The sequence below is a fragment of the Podarcis liolepis genome (assembly GCF_965112155.1).
Source record: "Podarcis liolepis genome assembly, chromosome: 8".
Lineage (NCBI taxonomy): Eukaryota > Metazoa > Chordata > Lepidosauria > Squamata > Lacertidae > Podarcis > Podarcis liolepis.
In genome coordinates, this window is record NC_139560.1 from 25,575,840 (window position 1) to 25,595,109 (window position 19,270).

A 19,270-nucleotide genomic window follows, 5' to 3' on the forward strand; every position below is an offset into this window, starting at 1 on the left:
CTGTTAATCAGCGCCAGACTAAGTCCCGCCCTTCGCTGCTTTACGTACTTAAAGGGCCAGAGTCCTACCACCGCCTCCACCTCGCGAAAAGCTGCAGTGCGTTCTTGTGCATGACTCCGCAAAGGTTAATTCCTGTCGTGCTGTGTCCCACGGGACTTATTCCAGGTAAATGCATCTAGAGTGGCAGCCGTAGGCTACCCACCTGCGAGCGCTGAACTCAGTGGGCTTACCTCTGAGTAGACATGCAAAACATAGGATTGCGCTGCTAAAGGATTGGCGTCACATTTCTATTGATTTCATAAAATTTATGCGCCGTTTGACTGTTAAAAAAAACCCTCAAAGCGGTTTACAAAAAGATAAAACAATACAATCGAGATAAATTTACAGCTATACTTTAAAATATGCAGAAGTTAAAATGCAAAAGCAGGTTAAAATCACCTCAACTTTCTAAGGATCTGGGTAGGGTTGTCTACCCAACAAGGAATGTTTTAGCAGGTGCCCCAAAAAGTACAATGAAGAGGCCCCTGTTTGATCTCAATAGTCAGGGAGTTCCAAAGTGTAGGCACAGCTGCATTAGGGTAAAGGTAAAGGACCCCTGCATGGTTAAGTCCAGTCAAAGGCAACTATGGGGTGCGGCACTCATCTTGCTTTGAGGCCGAGGGAGCCGGCGTTTGTCCACAGACAGCTTTCCGGGTCATGTGGCCAGCATGACTAAACCCCTTCTGGTGCAGTGGGACACTGTGACGGAAGCCAGAGCGCATGGAAACACCATTTACCTTCCCGCCGCAGCAGTACCTATTTATCTACTTGCACTGGCATGCTTTCGAACTGCTAGGTTGGCAGGAGCAGGGACCGAGCAACGGGAGCTCACCCCGTCACAGGGATTCGAACCGCTGACCTTCTGATCGGCAAGCCCAAGAGGCTCAGTGGTTTAGGCCACAGTGCCACCTGCGTCCCACCGGGTGTCCCGCATCCTGCGTCACAGCTGCATTAAACGATCAAGTTCTTACAAATGCGGAATGGGTATTATGTGGCAGCTGTAGGAGTGCCGGTTCTGCCAATCGCTGCAATTGTGTGGGTGCATATAGGATTGTTATTGCATGGGTAAACTGGTCCCAAGTTGTTAAGAGCTTTATATACTAATAGTTACACCTTGAACCTGGCCCAGTAGCAAATTGGCAAACAGATCAGATCTCTGAGCATGGGTATTATACGCTGACAAGGCCTCATTCCTGTCAGCGGTTGTCCTGTCGCAGTCAGTACCAATTGCAGCTTCCGGATCAAGTACAAGGGAAGCCCCACATAGAGCTCATTGCAGTAATCCAGTAACCAACGCATGAACTAGTGTGGCAAGGTTTTCCTGGTCCAGGAATGGCTGTAAGCTGTCGAACCAGCCACAGTTGGTCAAAGGCACTATTTGAGCCTCCAGTGACAGAGCTGGATTCAGAAGCACCCCTAGACTGCAAACCTGCCCCTTCCAGGGTTGGCAGCTGACCAGTTTCTCAGACACAGGAGCTACTCATCCGCAGTGGAATCAGATGTTAGCATTCTCCCAACTCCCTACTGAATTTATCTAATCTCCGAATGTATCCAGTTGCCAATGTGCTTGCTAAGAACTCCTGATCTTATTTTCCATGTTCCATACTAAATTTTCCACGTTACATTTAACATGCACACATCAGACATTGCAATCCTTTGCATGCCTTTTGGAAGTTAGCTCCACTGAATTCAATGGGACATACTCCACTCCTGTGTAGACATGCATAGGGGCTGCACTATTAAACAAAGGATGGACACTGAATTATTTTTCTTTATATTAAAGTAAAACTATTCCTAAATTCACCTTATTTCAATAAATTGAGAAGGGCTGTAAAATGATGATAGTGGCATAACATTCCTCTTGTCATCAGTTGCTGCTTCCTGCATGTCACAGAATGTTCCTGTCAGTTTATTCTAAGTATATTAACTGCCCACACACATCACAGGGGGTGATATAAGACTTCCCAGCAGTGCTCCAGAAAACAATTATTCCAATGGATGGCATGTGTGCTGTATTGCAAAGGTGTATGAGCAGCATGGATAAAGGAATGACATTTACGTACTACTGCCCAAAGTAAACTTTGGACCAAACCCAACCAAATCGTTCATTCCTGCCATCAGAACACAGTCGAAAGATTCATGTTAGATTTAATGTATGTTGGCCCCAAGCTAATGCATAAAAATAAAGTGCACCTCAGTTTAAGCCTTGAGACACCTCAAATCAAACATCCCCTTTCAGATATCTTAGCACAGCCTTCTCCAACTTGGTGCCCTCCGGATGTTTTGAGCATGCTGGCTGGGCCTCGTGGAGCTGTAGTCCAAACCATCTGAAGGGTCCCAGGTTTGAGAAGACTGTGCTAGCACTTCTTCCAGCCTAAAGCTTCATCATTTTATTTTATGTATTCAACTTATAAGTTGCCTCATGGAAAATATTCTACACAGTAAAACAGACAAAATTAAAACAAACCATGCAACATCCCCATAAAACCATAAATCAATAAAAGCCAACCTGGCAATAATATAACAATAAAATCAGGCCATAAAATCCCACGTAGCCAGACACAAATGCAAACCTTAGCAACCAGTCCTGAAAAACTCAGTCCAGCAGCAAAAGCTAAGAAACGCCCAAATTGCCCTTCTTCTGCAAGAGACTAGAATAAAATGAATTATTCTGCCTACTGCCTCAGGTGACATGGATGACATATTTAAAAGATATTAAGGCCTGGGAGAACTATAAATACATATTTTCCTGGTGCCTAAAATGAACTCTGTACCACCTGAGATTGTGTGTGGGCTTGTCCACATTAAAGCATTGTTGAGCTGTTAATTCATTTACCCTCCACAAAATTAGACCAGAGTAGTCCTCACCTGCACCTATTTGAACCTGTATATGAGGAGCCACTCATACTTCTCTTTGTATTTGTCTCTGCCTTCTAATTTGTTGATTTTGTTATGTTGTATTACTACTGGCAGCGTATGTGAGTGTGGATAGCTGCTTGCATACTTTGAGTTTTTTGTTTTTTAAACCCACCCAGGAAGTGTGCAAAAGCACATAGTCAGGCAACTGTAAAAAAAAAATTGTGCATTTTTCTAGTGTTGTGAAAATTAAAGGGATCAAAAGAATACAAGACTATGTTCCTAGCGATTGTAAATTTTTAGCACACAATATTTTTTTCAAATTGCTGCAATAACTGGTGCAGAAATTTTTAATGCACTTTGTTTGTACAATTTTCTGGTTTTGTGCAAATCTTAGGAATATAAAATAAGACTGCATTCAGGACCGTGCTGGAAATATGAACAATGCTGGAAAATAATTACAGTGGTACCTCGGGTTAAGTACTTAATTCGTTCTGAAGGTCTGTTCTTAACCTGAAACTGTTCTTAACCTGAAGCACCACTTTAGCTAATGGGGCCTCCTGCTGCTGCCGCTGCACGATTTCTGTTCTCATCCTGAAGCAAAGTTCTTAACCCGATGTAATATTTCTGGGTTAGCAGAGTCTGTAACCTGAAGTGTATGTAACCTGAAGCGTATGTAACCCAAGGTACCACTGTATAAGCATAGAGGAAGTAGGGGCCGTGGGAAGAGGAGTAAACCGGAATTTACAGGGGGGAAACATTGAGACAGGTGTTGTTTGAGGGAAACATCATGTGGATGACACAACCCTGCAGGAGGGCAGGGCAGAGATGTTTTACTGGCATATTGTGATGTGAGAAGTTCTTTTATCCCACGCTGGTTCCCAAATTCTGCTCCCACAGAACACTGAGGTGTTTCACCAGTAAAATCAGGCAGAGGTTGGCTTTTCCCAATCAGCAGAAAAAATAGCTAATGGCTAGATTTATTTTTTCCCCAAATCTCATTTTCCCCCCCATACAATATCTTAATATATAATAATATGACCATAATATAATATGAGATCATATTATCTACTATTAACATTGTTCCTAGTATGAAAGATGGCATTAAAGAATATTTTTGGTGTTTTGCAGAGAGCACTATTCTATCCAGGTGCTCTGCAAATTGAGAAAGTTAGAGAATCATGGCTATAATGTTAATTGTTGTGACAGCCTCAACTAATGGGAATCACATGAAAACATTTTTGGGGAGGTTTTTTAAAAAATAAATAAATAAGACTTTTAACATTATTTTTCTTCCTGTCACTCTCCACAGGAGTGCAGCAAGTGAAGGATATGCTGTTTTGTTCCCTCTTGTTGCCTGGGGTGACATGGCATAAACAGCAGATGGAATTAAAGAGAGCACATGAGTGGCATTTACACAGGTTCTAATGAGATAAGAGTCATTCTGCCTGTGTTTGATGCAAATGTATTCATTGTTAATACTGTTAATGCTTGCTTATCTTGCACCTGGTATCATGTATTATAAAAGTTTTGCATAAATATTTGCAGGTGATCTAGCCAAACAACACAAACTCTTCCAACAGGGAAAAGTAAGCAAGGCTATGTGCTTCTACAGGAAGGACTGTGTATACCAAAACAGAACAATCCTTTGCAAGTCAGCATTGTTAGGTTCAGTGGAACTTTCCCCCTAGGTGTCTGTAAGATTCCAGCTTAAAAGTCCTGTTTAGACAAAGATATATCAGTGCAGTTTTGCAAAGCGCAACAAAACAGTATACTGTATTGTGTTATTTCAGAAAGTGTCATTTGTTAGCTGAATGCAGTGGTTCTTGCACAAGAGAGTCAAATTTACCTGAACTGCACAGTGTAAATTTGCTGGTAAATGATTGAACCTCACCTACAAAATAGTGACAGTCTGGAAACAGCACAGAGGTTTTTAACTAGTTCATGAATGACTGAGGCTTAGGGTTGAGCAGTGAGGGCAGGTTTGCTGTTGATGACACCAAACAATTTGGTTAAAAAATGGGGATTGTAAAGAACTCCAAAGGATTTATGCAGGTGTAAAGTGATGGAGAGTGGAGCAGAAATCCATAAATACACATAATCACTGGTGGAGTGTCAGCAGTGACTGATCAGGAAAGTGATCTTGGGGTAATGGTGGCTAGCTTGAAAAAAGTTATGCCAGGTGTTGTAAACAAATTCTGCCCTTTTTCCCTTGTGGGGTATCCAAGAACCCATATAGAGTCCTTATGTAGGTTCCCTATTGGTAGGAGAAAATAACAGAGGCCAACCAGAGAATATTGAGAAGCAAAGCAGCTAATAAGCCTGATCTTTATTGATCTGTTGCAACAGGGTGCTCCCCTCACACACAGGGTAGGAGGAGGAACCCAGAACAATGGCGCGCAAGGCCTTATATGTTGTTGTTGTTTAGTCGTTTAGTCGTGTCCGACTCTTCGTGACCCCATGGACCAGAGCACGCCAGGCACTCCTGTCTTCCACTGCCTCCTGCAGTTTGGTCAGACTCATGTTTGTAGCTTCCAGAACACTGTCTAACCATCTCATCCTCTGTCGTCCCCTTCTTCTTGTGCCCTCAATCTTTCCCAACATCAGGGTCTTTTCCAGGGAGTCTTCTCTTCTCATGAGGTGGCCAAAGTATTGGAGCCTCAGCTTCACGATCTGTCCTTCCAGTGAGCACTCAGGGCTGATTTCCTTAAGAATGGATACGTTTGATCTTCTTGCAATCCATGGGACTCTCAAGAGTCTCCTCCAGCACCATAATTCAAAAGCATCAATTCTTCGGCGATCAGCCTTCTTTATGGTCCAGCTCTCACTTCCATACATCACTACTGGGAAAACCATGGCTTTTACTATACGGCCTTTTGTTGGCAAGGTGATGTCTCTGCTTTTTAAGATGTTGTCTAGGTTTGCCATCGCCTTTCTCCCAAGGAGCAGGCGTCTTTTAATTTCGTGACTGCTGTCACCATCTGCAGTGATCATAGAGCCCAAAAAAGTAAAATCTCTCACTGCCTCCATTTCTTCCCCTTCTATTTGCCAGGAAGTGATGGGCCGAGTGGCCATGATCTTCGTTTTTTTGATGTTGAGCTTCAGACCATATTTTGTGCTCTCCTCTTTCACCCTCATTAAAAGGTTCTTTAATTCTTCCTCACTTTCTGCCATCAAGGTTGTGTCATCTGCATATCTGAGGTTGTTGATATTTCTTAATTCCGGCTTGGGATTCATCCAGCCCAGCCTTTCGCATGTTGAATTCTGCATATAAGTTAAATAAGCAGGGAGACAATATGCAGCCTTGCCTCATATAGACATTTTTAATTCCCTGCCCTGGAGCTCAAGACCACCCCTCCATACATCATACATACATCACAGAAGGGGTGTAACCCAAGACCCACCCCCACATACCTCATACCTACATCACAGAAAGGGCGGTCTACAGCAGAAATGTGAGTGCTTTGTTTACCTCCTTCTGCCAGGTTACCTGTTTAATGGTCACTTGATTGGATTACCTGGGGAGCCTGGCCAGTCTTTTGTAATGATAAATACTTAGTTCCTGGGCCAGGTCACAGGCTCACACCCTATTCATATCTTAAATGTGCCCTTAAGACAGGATTTGTGAGGAAAGAGACAATGAGGAGGTTTCCCACTTTGACCTTGCAGAGAAAACATTTGCTCAGTTTAGGAATCAAAATGGTTTCAGGTCGGTCTTCCTGTTCTGATCTATGTACTTGCTTGGTTGGTACACTTATGAACATTCAACATATGTCTAAGACCTCAAAATTCCTATCAACAGGCAATGTGAAAAAGGGAAATGTCATGCCAGGAATCATTAGTAAGGAGATCAAAATATAAAACTTACCACAATCTTAATAACTGTATATAAATTTATGGCATGATCACACTTGGAATACTGTGTATGGTTCTGGTTGTTGCATCTCAGAAGCAATTTTTTTAGGTGCCTCCTAATCTCGAAGCAGTGAGAGATTTCAAGGACGCCAGCTCATATTAAAGGTTCAGTTTCCTTAGAATGAAGGTCACTGGAGAGGGTGGTGTCTTTGTGACACAAGTTTTACTTAGACACATATTCAGACTGAGCATAAGAAGCAATGGGCCCCAGCATTAGCACAGATCTTGCTCTGCTATTAGGTTTCCAAGCTGGTCCCGAAGTCATATCTTTCGATGAAGCATGGAGAGAAAGTCCAGGCAGGGACTCTTCCCAGGGCAGTCCAAGAGAGGACTGACCCCAGATGTCCTCTTTCACTTGCCAGTGACATGACCTCCAGCCAAGGGAGGGCTGAAATCCTGCCCCATTTAGCCCTGAACTGTTTAGTCTTGTAAAGAGATGCTTAACAATCTTGGCTAGAGCCACAGAGACTGGATTTACCAGTGTAGTACTGTAGTCTGTTTCTGCAGAAACCCATCTTATAAATATAAAACCACAATATCTGCAACCCCAAATATGACATCCAGGCTAGCCACCCAGCCTATAGCAATATTTTGGAGGTGGAGATGGAGCAGGAAAGGCCTGCCATAGTGATCATGAGGCTGAAACATCTCCCTTACCAGGAAAGGGTACGTGGCGTTTTAGATTAGGAAAAGGGTGAGTAAGGGGTGACGTGGTAGAGGTGTATAAAATTATGCATAGTAAGGGGAAAGTGAACATTGGAAGCTGCCTTATGCTGAGCCAGACTATTAGTCCATCTAGCTCAGTATTGTCAAAGGGACGCAGGTGGCTCTGTAGTCTAAACCGCTGAGCCTCTTGGGCTTGCCGATCGGAATGTTGGTGGTTTGAATCTGCTTGATGGTGGTGAGTTTCCATTGCTCTGTCCCAGCTTCTGCCAACCTTGCAGTTCAAAAGCATACTGGTGCAAGTAGATAAATAGGTACCCCTGCGGCGGGAACGCAAACAGTGCTTCCGTGCGCTCTGGCACTCATCACGGTCCTCCATGCACCAGTGGATGTTTAGTCATGTTGGCCACATGAGCCGAAAAGCTGTCTGTGGACAAACGCCGGCTCCCTTGGCCTGAAGCGAGATGAGCACCGCACCCCATAGTCGCTTTTGACTGGACTCAGCTGTCCAGGGGTCCTTTACCTTTACCTTTTTTAGTATTGTCAGCTCTGACTGGCAGTGGCTCCGCAGGATTTCAAACAGGGTTATCTTCCAGCCCTATCTGGGGATACCAAGGAATTGAGCCTGGCATCTTTTGTATGCAAAAAAGATGCTCTACCAGTGAACTACGGCCATTCCCCAAAGTGGGTAGAGAGGTGTCTTTCTCCCAGATGATGTCATCTGATGAAGCTGAATTGTGTGAGATTCAGGACTGACCAAAGGTAAAGCATCTTCGCACACTTCATGGTTCAACTACGGAATTTGCTACCAATTTAGATGGCTTTAAAAGGGGATTGGACAATATTCAGGGCAGATCAGACTATCAAAGGCTACTTCCTGTCCGTGGTGACTATATGGCGATTGCTCAGTCGGTGGAGCATGAGACTCTTCAACTCAGAGTTGTGGGTTTGAGCCCCCTGTTGGGCAAAAGATTCCCGCATTGCAGGGGGTTGGACTAGCTTGACCCTCTTGGTCCCTTTCAAGTCTACAGTCCTGTGATTCTGTCTTTGCATACCAGTTGCTGGAGAGCAACAGCGGGTGAGGGCTATTGGTCTCAGGTCCTGCTTGTGGGCTTTCCAGAGCCATCTGGCTGCTCACTGTAAGAAGCAACTGGATGAGACAGGTCTTTCATCTGATCATGCAGGACTTTACTTATGTTTATAAGTATCCTTCCAAAAGATAGGTGAGGGAGTTCGCTGCAAGCTGGGACAAGGGGGCTCAATCACGATTTCCAAAGCCTTGTGCACCACTCACTGAAGGAGATTAATTAAGCACATACACACATATTTGTTTAATTCAGATAAATGATACAGGCTACAAATTCTAGCTTTTATTAATGTGATTCCTTAAGGGCACTTTTTAAGTCAACTAAGGCTAAGTGCGCATTAGCTGATTAAAATGTAGCAAGGGCGTTTCGCCCACGTTGCCTTTGAAGTCACACAGGAGAGGGGGCAGGGATGTCTTCACCCAATGCACATTATGTCATTTGATTTCCCCATGCAAGCGCCCAAAACTATTCAGTGAAGCAGTCGTCTGTGCATATTGTTGTCATCTGCACACACGCTACAGGTGTCTCAAATGTACACACCTCAGCTTAACCACAGCTTATGGTTTTAAATCAGATGGAAAGGAAAATGCACTGAATAGCGGTGTTTTTCAAGAAACTACAGGATACATATGGATTGTGGCTAATGTCACGTGAACACCAGTAGTAAGAGTACACTAGAACTAGAATAAATTGTGATATAGGCACAGCCTAGCACTGCAATCCTAAAGCCAGTTATTGGGAACTCGATGGAATTTACTTTCGAGCAGACGGGTGTGTGAAAACGTTGCAGCAGGAAATGTACACAGTTATTGAGAATATTCTAGCAGATTCTTTATTCAGCACTGCAGTCCTGGTACTTACTGAACCTTCTTTTTCATATCCGAAACTTAATCCACCCACCCACTCTCCCCCCTCCCTTCTCCACCTAACATAGACTTCTACTAACTGGTGTTTTTAAAGCCTTTCTCGGCATTGTTAAAAAAATACTAGTATGAGATCCCAAGCATTATGCTCTGCTGAGTGAGCATTGTGAATGGCCCTCCAAACTGTGCGCAAGGGTGGGGAGGGGAGGCTCGATAACCTAAATGCACTGATGACAAAACACCCTTAGACATCCCAGTGGGGGGAAGAAAGCATTTAAGTAAACAGTGATTTATGGCGACTCTGTGGGTGCTGCTGAAACAGACAAATTATTGAACGCCTTAAAGGAAAAAACAGAGGTCTGCTGGGAGATTGACGATTAAAAGCCACGGGGAAGTAAATCTTTTTTCACCAGAATGGGAAAGTGTGCTTTTAGGCCCAGGAAGCAGGTCAATATAGGTCAATGCTTGAATTGGAAACATTAAGCCAAGCAACTCCTCTGCCCCTTTTGTTTCGTCGTCCCCCCACCCCCTCGCTTGATCCTCCCCCATTGGCAACCAACTGAAACCAGTTTGATATTATTTTGGTATTGCAGAGCCCCCAACAGAGGTTATTAAGTTTGGACAGTTACACAGTAAGACTCCACAAAAGCTTGTGCCACAATTTTATTTACTTATTTATAGCTTGCACTTCCATCGTGAGGCCCCAAGCAGGTTACATACAGCTCAGTATAAAGTTTGGAAAGGTGCATCTTGACCTGGATACCTCAGTCAGTAGAGCACTCTTAATCTCAGGGTCATGGGTTCAAACTCCACACTGGCCAAAGGATGCCAACATTTCAGGGAGTTGGAAATAGATGAGCCTTGTGTTCCCTTCCAACTCTACAGTTCTATGACCTGACACTGATTATATACAGTGATGAAGCCAACTATGCCTCATATGGGAGGGCATTCCGCAATTTGGGGGCCACCACAGAAAAGGCCCTCTCACAAAACTTCACATAGTGTCAGAACTGCTAGCAGGGTCATCCTTGCAGGTCTATATTGGAATAGCTTCCAAAACAACTACTCTATTCCCAACTCAGGAGTGGAAAGCGAAATACCAGTGGGCAACAAAAGAGGTTTAAAAATACTCTCAAAGCAAATCTTTAAAAATGTAACGTAAGCACTGATAACTGGGAAACACTGGTCTGCGAGCGTTCCAGTCGGAGAACAGCCTTTACCAAAGGTGTCATGGACTTGGAAAAAGCATAAACTCAGGGTGAAAAGGAGAAAAGAGCTAAGAGAAAGTCATGTTTGACAAACCCTCACCGTGATCAGCTCCTGCCTGGAAACCTATGTCCCCACTGTGGAAGGACATGTGGATCCAGAACTGGCCCCCTACACTTACGGACTCACTGTTAAGACCATGTTCATGGAAGACAATCTTACTTTGCTATGATTGGTCGCCATAGAAGAAGATTGGAAGAGGCACTCCTTCAGCTATTTGAGACCCAAGTTGTTTAGGATTTTGCCTGTCAACACAATCGCCTTGAATTAGTATTATCTAATAAACGCATTCTTTTTTAAGGTGCTACCAGACACTTCATTTTTAACAGGATGATTTCTGAGCCAAACACAAACATTGTATAGACAAAGGTAAAGATAAAACCATTAACCCTTACTCAGTGAAACCTAGCTTTTAATTTCTATGGCATTGTTTTTCAAACTGTTTTTCTAGGAACGATGGGGTTCTTCAGATGCTTTTCAGGGTACCCTGATGAGAAGGCCAGAAAACTGAACTAGCTGTCTTGGCACTGCTCTCCTGCACATGTCTACACAGAAGTAAGTCCCATTTGAGCCTGGGGAGATGTAGCCTCAGGAAATGTGTATAGGATTTGCAGCCTTGAATTAAAAAACTTGCCTGGTAACCATGGGCCAAGTATACAGTCCAGTGGAGCATGGATCTCTTCATCCTTCCTTTCTGCTACTTGGAAGAAGGCCACATTTGGCTATTTGTGTTTCCATCCTGGTTGCAGAGGAACATTAAAATGCTGGCTACTAGCTACTCATGAGAACATGGGAATTGGATCCATGCATTAACTACTGAAAGTGTGATTAGTCTGCTCCAACAGAGGAGGTGCTATAAGGCATCTTGCCAGTTGTTTAAAGCTTGCTTGTTTCTCTGTCCAAGCTAAGCAACTTCTTCTCAGTCTTCCCATTTCTTTCTTCCTCTCGGCTAAAGTCAGGCTGTATAATGTTGCTTGCAGTGTGCTGTTGCAGTAACCTAAGCAATATTTGCACTGTGTATGAGGCTGACTCCTCTGTCAGTAATACTAGCATTCTGCTAAGAAGTTCATTAGTTTACGGGGATTTGGTGTGAGCCGTGAGGAAGCCAACTCTGCTTATGATACCAGATTGTTTAGGGTGGCTAAAACAGAAAAGGATTGCAGATAACCCCAAAAGGATCTTCCCAGACTGTGTAAGAAAGTGCAAACTGATGCATATTGGGACCAAAAAAAATCTGATAACTTGACATACACACTAATGGGGCCTGGAACAAGAGCTTGGGGTTGTAGTTGGCAGCTGTGAAAGAGACAGATTGGCATGCTAGGGATCATTAGGAGAAATATTGAAAACGAAACAGTCAAAATCATAATGCCAGCATAAAAATCCATGGTCTGCACTTGGAATATTGTGTACCGTCTCTCTTGGTGATACCTCATGGCTCAGGAGCACCGCTTGTAACTACTGGAACATCATCCCAGTTGAGATTAGACAGACACCCTCCTTGCTAAACTTTGGGTGTGTGACCAATATTTTCTTATTTCAGCAGGCATTTTAAGGTAGCTTCCGGCTTTATGATGCATTTTTACTGGCCTTTATTGTTTGAATTGTTGGAATTTTTTTGTAATTTTATGTACACTGCTTAGTATTGTTAATAGGTAAAGAGACCCCTGACAATGAAGTCCAGTCGTGTACGAATCTTCAATTGTGGCGTTCATCTCGCTTTAAAGGCCAAGGGAGCCGGCGTTTGTCCGCTTCTGCAGACAGTTTTTCCGGGTCATGTGGCCAGCATGACTAAGCCGCTTCTGGCAAAACCAGAGCAGCACACGGAAACTCCATTTACCTTCCTGCCGGAGTGGTACCTATTTATCTACTTGCCCTGTGCGCTTTCGAACTGCTAGGTTGGCAGGAGCTGGGACCAAACAACAGGAGCTCATCCCATCACAGGGATTCGAACCGCGACCTTTCAAGCGGCAAGCCCAAACGGCACAGTGGTTTAACCCACAGCGCCACCCGCGTCCCTAGTATTGTTAATAACTGATACGTAAATACTTCAAATAAATAAAGTTCTGCCTCACCTCTAAAAGGATATTGTAGAGCTGGAAAAGTTTCAAAAAAGAAGTTGTTATATTATAAATGTTGTTACTGTATAATAATAATATTGTTCTGAAGACATCTCAGTGAATCTGAATGCAAAACAAACTTGCACCCGGAAGTTATATTTTATCTCAGCTACATTCCTCTTTCTGGTTTAAATTGTCTTCAGCTCCCTAATAAAGCTATTAGTTTTGTTAAAACAAGATGAGACAGTAGCATTCCAGTTAAATATCACTTCTCAGATTAATATGTTAGTCTATGATGTACTTTAATTTCCTCAGGGACGAAGAGTGTTGTTACAAAGCATTGTGGTTATATAGCTGTTATGTACTGTAAAAGTATGAGTCAGTAGTCCTTTAAAAGGTTAACAGACCTTTTTGTTCCAGGATGTTCTATCTAGAAAAAAAATGTACTGTAATCCAAACAACTGAAACAACTAAAACTAAATCCTTTGGTATTCAAGCACAATATAATATATCAATCATAAAACAATAATTTGATGTCTGACATTCTTCAAAGGTAAATTATATTTTGGTAAAAACAATGCAGCGTCTCACACAAGATATGCGTGGTTGAAGCTTGTATTGTTTTGGAGGCCTGCCTGTTTATGAGAAGCTTGTAAACGAAGACTAGTTTCAACCATGCAAGCAGAGCTGTAAAATGATCATGGCTGCGGGCTGCTTACACAACTGTACATTTGAAGCACATTTCCTTCCTCTCAAAGGATCCTGGGAACTTTAGTTAAAGGTGCTAGGAATTGTAGCTCTGTGAGGGGTAAACTATAGTCCCCAGGAATTTGGGGGGTGGGTGGGTATGTCCTTTGAACATATGTTATGCAGTGCTTTATTTCTAAAAAAAATGTTTAGGGGTACTCTCATTTTCCTACTCATATTGAAATACTGCCCCACAATGAGGCCAAACTTAGATTCACAAAATGTTTAGGGGGTATGCGTACCCGCCAGAAAAAAGCACCAATGTTATGTATGCAGCCATGATCATACATGGACATAGCATGAGCAAGGGAGAAGCACACACAAAGTGTGTGAAAGGCTTTACTGTCCATTGATGATAAACAGGCAGAATGAGCTCATGGAACTTTGAAGTGTCAGGCATAGCCCTATTGGCTTTAGCCCAAACGTAGCAGAGTTTTCCTGCACAGCGAGGAAGCTAGTTGTGGCGGTAATGACTAGTCAGCTAGACTCAGAAGAACTATTTACAGGATTTATTTAAAAAGGAAAAATAAAACCAGCAGAGTTTCTGCATACAAATAAAAGCAAAATAAATCCTCTCTTTCTCTCTCTCAAAACCATACACAGCACTTCTAACTCCTAACACACCTCACACCAAACTGTGCTAGCAATCCTAGATAACAGAGTTGAGTGCTGCTCGTTAACCAATCAGAGTAAGTAGTTTCTAGGTCAAGCAGACCTGGGCTTTCTGCCAAGAGTAAATTGACACCAGCTTGAGTTAATTGGTGAAGCTAGAATCTGCAAGTTTCCCACGAGAACCAATTAACAGAAACTGAACACCCCCTCACAGATTCTGCTGAACAATTAACACCAAATACACCTATGTAGGAGATTATTTTTCCAGCAAACCTAAACCCTTGCACATTCGCTTGTTCTTTATCTTTGCCAATGGTTTAGTTAACACATCTGCTACATTTTCTTCACTTGATACATAAGTACAGGTGATTACATTGTCTTGTACACAGCAACGTACATTTTGGTATTTTACAGAGATATGTTTGGAACGCGATTTGAAACCCTCTGTTTTACTTAAGGTTATACAAGCTTGATTATCAATGTAAACTTGTACTGGTTCTCCACAATTTACATTTAAATCTGCCAACAAATGCTTGAAATAAATCACCTCGTTGCACAATTCACTCAATGCGGCGTACTCTGATTCCGTTGATGACACACTTACAACGTCTTGCTTGCGTGACCGCCAGCTGATTAAAGCTCCACCGACCATTATGACTAGTCCTGTGACAGATTTTCTATCTGGCAAATTTCCCCAGTCACTATCACAGTAGCAACTCAACATTTCATCCTTTGAAGAATTTAATTGTAACATATAGCCAATTGTCTGTTTGAGATATCTCAGAACTTGTTTTACCCCTTTCCAGGCATTTAGTGTGGGTTTTGAGACCAATCTGCTTAATATGCCTACTGCGTAGCTAATATCAGGTCTGGACCACTGTGCTAGATACAATAAACTTCCAATTACAGAGTGATATACATCAGGGTGTTCAAATTCAGGACTCTCATCTATGTGAAGTGTTTTTATGAAACCTGGATCCATAGGCACCGCTGCCCCTTTGCAATCCTGCATCCTGTATGTAGTCAGTAGTTGTTTAACTTTGTTCTGCTGACTAATTAGGCAGCTGCCATCTTGGGCCCAGCACACTTCCAACCCTAGATATGTCCTAACTGGGCCTAAGTCCTTCACTTTGAACTTACTGGACAATTGCTTGGCAAACCTTTTAGTTTGTTTATCTGTTTTGCAAGCATACAAAACATCATCTACATAAATCAGACAAAACTCTTGATCACTGCCTGTACCACGTACATAAACACAATTGTCAGCTGTACTCTGCTTGAAACCAAATGACACTAAGGCCTCATGGAAACATTTGTTCCAAGATCTTGCAGCCTGTTTGAGACCGTATAGAGCTTTGTTTAATTTCAACACTCTATTGGAACCTGTCTCATAACCAGGCGGTTCGGCTAGATACAGGTCTTCTGATATTGATGCATGTAAATATGCAGTCTGAATGTCAAAATGGTTTAACAGGAGTTTTCTCTTTGCTCCAAGCGTTAAAATCAGCCTTACACTGTCCCCCTTAGCAGTAGGGGAAAAAGTCTCGTCATAATCTTTTCCAGGCCTCTGAGAGTATCCTTGAGCAACTAAACGAGCTTTGTATTTGTACTCTCCTGTCACCAGAGGTTTAAGTTTGTACACCCACCTGCAGCCTACAATCTTTGCCCCCTCAGGCGCTGCTACTGGTGTAAAAACCTTGTGCTCATTCAGAGAGGACATCTCTTCCTCCATTGCCTGTTTCCAGCGCTCTGCCTCCTCTTTTGGTAACTTTAACACCTCCTGAAAACTCTTGGGCTCTGCAATTACACTAAACACATTTGCAGTATCTGGGGAAAAACGCACCGGAGGCACTCCTTTGTTTTGTCTTTTAGATCTTCTGGGAGAAAATTTTTCTTCTGACCCACTTTCCTCCTCAGAACTACGACCTCTCTTTTGTTGCTTAGCAACTGGTCTTTGGCTAACTCCACTTTCTTGCGAGCTCTTATCTGAACTTTCCTCCCCCTCAGACTCTGATTCTCTGTGTCTACTTTCAGAGTCATGAAGCTCCTGGGAAGGTTCAAACCAAACCTCAGTATTGGCATGTAGTCTCTCCCAGCCACTATGTTCACAAAAACTGGCATTCCTGGAGATCACAATGCCATTTGTCCCTTCAGCAAAGCGGAAACCTTTCCCCAGCTCCTGGTAACCCACAAACACTAACTGTTTGGTCTTAGGATCTCCCTTCTTTCTCATTTGTTTCGGAATTAATACCCAGGCTTTTGATCCAAACACATGCAAATGGTCAATTTTAGGTTTTTTCTGAAACAATTTAAAGTACGGGGTTGTACCTATTGTTTGATGAAAGAGCCTATTTTGGAGATAACACGCGGTGAGCATGCTCTCCCCCCAATAAGACATGGGCAAATCGGCATCATCAAGCATGGCAAACATCATATTTTGTAAAGATCTGTTTTTTCGTTCTGCAACGCCATTCTCCTCTGGGGAAAAAACGTTCGTTTTTCTATGCCCAATGCCACGCTTTTGTAACCAATCTCTAAAGGCATTTGACATAAATTCACCACCTCTGTCCGTCTGAATCCTTTTGAGTTTAATGGACAGAAATCTTTCCACAGATGCCACCCAGCCTTTAAACTTAGTGAACACGTCACCCTTATTCTTCATGGGAAAAACCCAAGAATAACGCGTGGCGTCATCCACAATTGTTAGTGAAAAACGCGATCCACCCCTGCTTACAGCAAATGGACCAATTACGTCCATGTGAACCAGCTGTAGCGGTGATTCACTAACTCTGTCACTTCTGGGGTAAGAGACTCTGTGGGTTTTAACCTTTTTACAGACATTACAATCAAGGTACTTGTTACAACTCTTTAAATTACCCCCATCAGCCAATTCAGACATTTTTAGTACACTTTTCCAGCAAGCATGCCCCATTTTCCTATGCAATAAGTGCACACAGTTGTCATGTATAGCTTTGTTATTCACTGCAGGCTGAGGTTTACTGACTACTGCTGCAACTTGAGATCCTGCTTTAAGCCAAAACAAGCCTCCCTCTGACTTAGCAGTGCCTAAAATCTCACCAGCCTTCTTAATAATGCAACTGTCTCCTTCAAAATACACTTTAAACCCAGCTTTTAGCAAACAATCTACAGACATCAGATTGCTCCTTAATGAAGGCACACAAAGTACATTTTGCAGGCATTCACGAAGACAAGGAACAAAAACTGCACCCCCCGAAATCACTTCGGAAGTACTTCCGTCTGCTAGAGCCACCTGGCTGCGCTGTGCTGAGTTCTTGGAAACAAACAATTCATCTGAATTTATGATGTGCCGAGACGCTCCAGAATCGACCACCCAGACCGCTTGTTTCTCATCAGCACTCTTGACCTCGCCGGTCACCAGCTGAGCCGACTGTTTTTGTTTGAAGAATTTCTTTTTACGCTGCTGCTGCTGCTGATCTCGTCTCTGCTCCTGCACCGGCAACTGAGACTTGACCAACTCCGGACATTGTCGTTTTAGATGCGCTGAAGACCCACATCGGAAACAACGCCTAACAGCAAACGCTGACTCCTCACCAGTACGCTGCTTTTGCTTCACCTCTGGCACGGCATGAGAACTCCTTCCAAACCGTCCACCAGTAGAAGTCTCTGCAGCCAACGACCTTTCTTGCCTCTTCTGCCATTCTTCAATCAAACGCCCAGTAACGTAACTGACTGATAAATCATGCTCCGGTATGCCTTCTAGAGACAAAACTAAATTATCCCAGCTTTCCGGGAGAGAACTCAAAATAATAGCCACCTTCTCCTGCTGGTCTAACGCACAGTCTCTTTCCTGTAGCGCAGAAAACTTTAACTGTAAACTGTGTAGGTGTTCCTGCATTGTAACCCCAGGCTGTAACATTGCCTTGTACAATGCCTTGCGAATGAACAGCTTGGAAACCGCTGTCTCACGCACATGGAGTTCTTTAAGTGCTTGCCACACACCTCTAGCTGTCTTGATTCCCCTCACATACGGCAACTGGGAATCTTCCAGCCCCAAGACAATTGTGGCCCTTGCTCTTTGGTCTTTATCGAGGTCTTCATCATCAGGCTTCGCAGGAAACTTACTCACCACTTGCCAGAGACGATCCCTCTGCAGCACTGCCTGCATGCGTTCCGACCACAGCAAGTAATTGGAGTCATTCAGACGCTCAAAAGCCATCTGAACTGGTTGTGAGGCCATCTTGAGAGCGATGTCCCTGGAACCCGGAACCAGCTACTCACGACCACCGAGAGAGAAAACAGGAACCACAGCACCCAGCACTCACACGCTGCAGCTGTTGTCCTTGTATCCGCTGCGTCACCAGCTCACCACAGTCAGGAACCAGCCAGTGTCCATCTGCTGCACCAACAGGAACAACAACTTCTGGAACTACTGGAACCAACACCGTTGATGCTGACACCACCACAACTCAGGCTGGCAGCACAATGCCCATAACCTCATGGAACTTTGAAGTGTCAGGCATAGCCCTATTGGCTTTAGCCCAAACGTAGCAGAGTTTTCCTGCACAGCGAGGAAGCTAGTTGCGGCGGTAATGACTAGTCAGCTAGACTCAGAAGAACTATTTACAGGATTTATTTAAAAAGGAAAAATAAAACCAGCAGAGTTTCTGCATACAAATAAAAGCAAAATAAATCCTCTCTTTCTCTCTCTCAAAACCATACACAGCACTTCTAACTCCTAACACACCTCACACCAAACTGTGCTAGCAATCCTAGATAACAGAGTTGAGTGCTGCTCGTTAACCAATCAGAGTAAGTAGTTTCTAGGTCAAGCAGACCTGGGCTTTCTGCCAAGAGTAAATTGACACCAGCTTGAGTTAATTGGTGAAGCTAGAATCTGCAAGTTTCCCACGAGAACCAATTAACAGAAACTGAACATGAGCAAGCCTGATTTTCATTTCAAACCAGCTTTCCTGTTCAGTTCTGGGTAATTGGCAGCAGTAAAATCCCAGGCATTCTTCCGTCATGTTAAGTAAACATGTGGCATGTGTGTGCAGGGATGAACATGTCATCACCACACCAGTTGACATTTTCCACAGTTGAGCAATACATTTATTATGACCAATTGAAATGCCATGAAGTAATGAGCAAGCACTCATTGTCTTCTTTCTTTCTTTCTTTC

The 19,270-nt window shown here is 43.3% G+C and overlaps 1 long non-coding RNA gene across 2 annotated transcripts in view; it reads left to right on the forward strand.

Annotated features, from left to right (window-relative positions):
• The first annotated feature begins 21 nt into the window (after positions 1-21).
• Positions 22-19,270, forward strand: part of LOC310713428 — a 42,316-nt gene continuing 23,067 nt past the window's right edge. Inside the window, exons 1-2 of one of the 2 annotated variants that reach the window (XR_014529233.1) lie at positions 22-165; positions 11,142-11,245. This is a non-coding gene — a long non-coding RNA (uncharacterized lncRNA). Of the gene's footprint in view, positions 166-11,141; positions 11,246-11,580; positions 11,883-19,270 lie in introns of those variants that run through there. The other variant, XR_014529234.1, reaches the window with a different exon arrangement.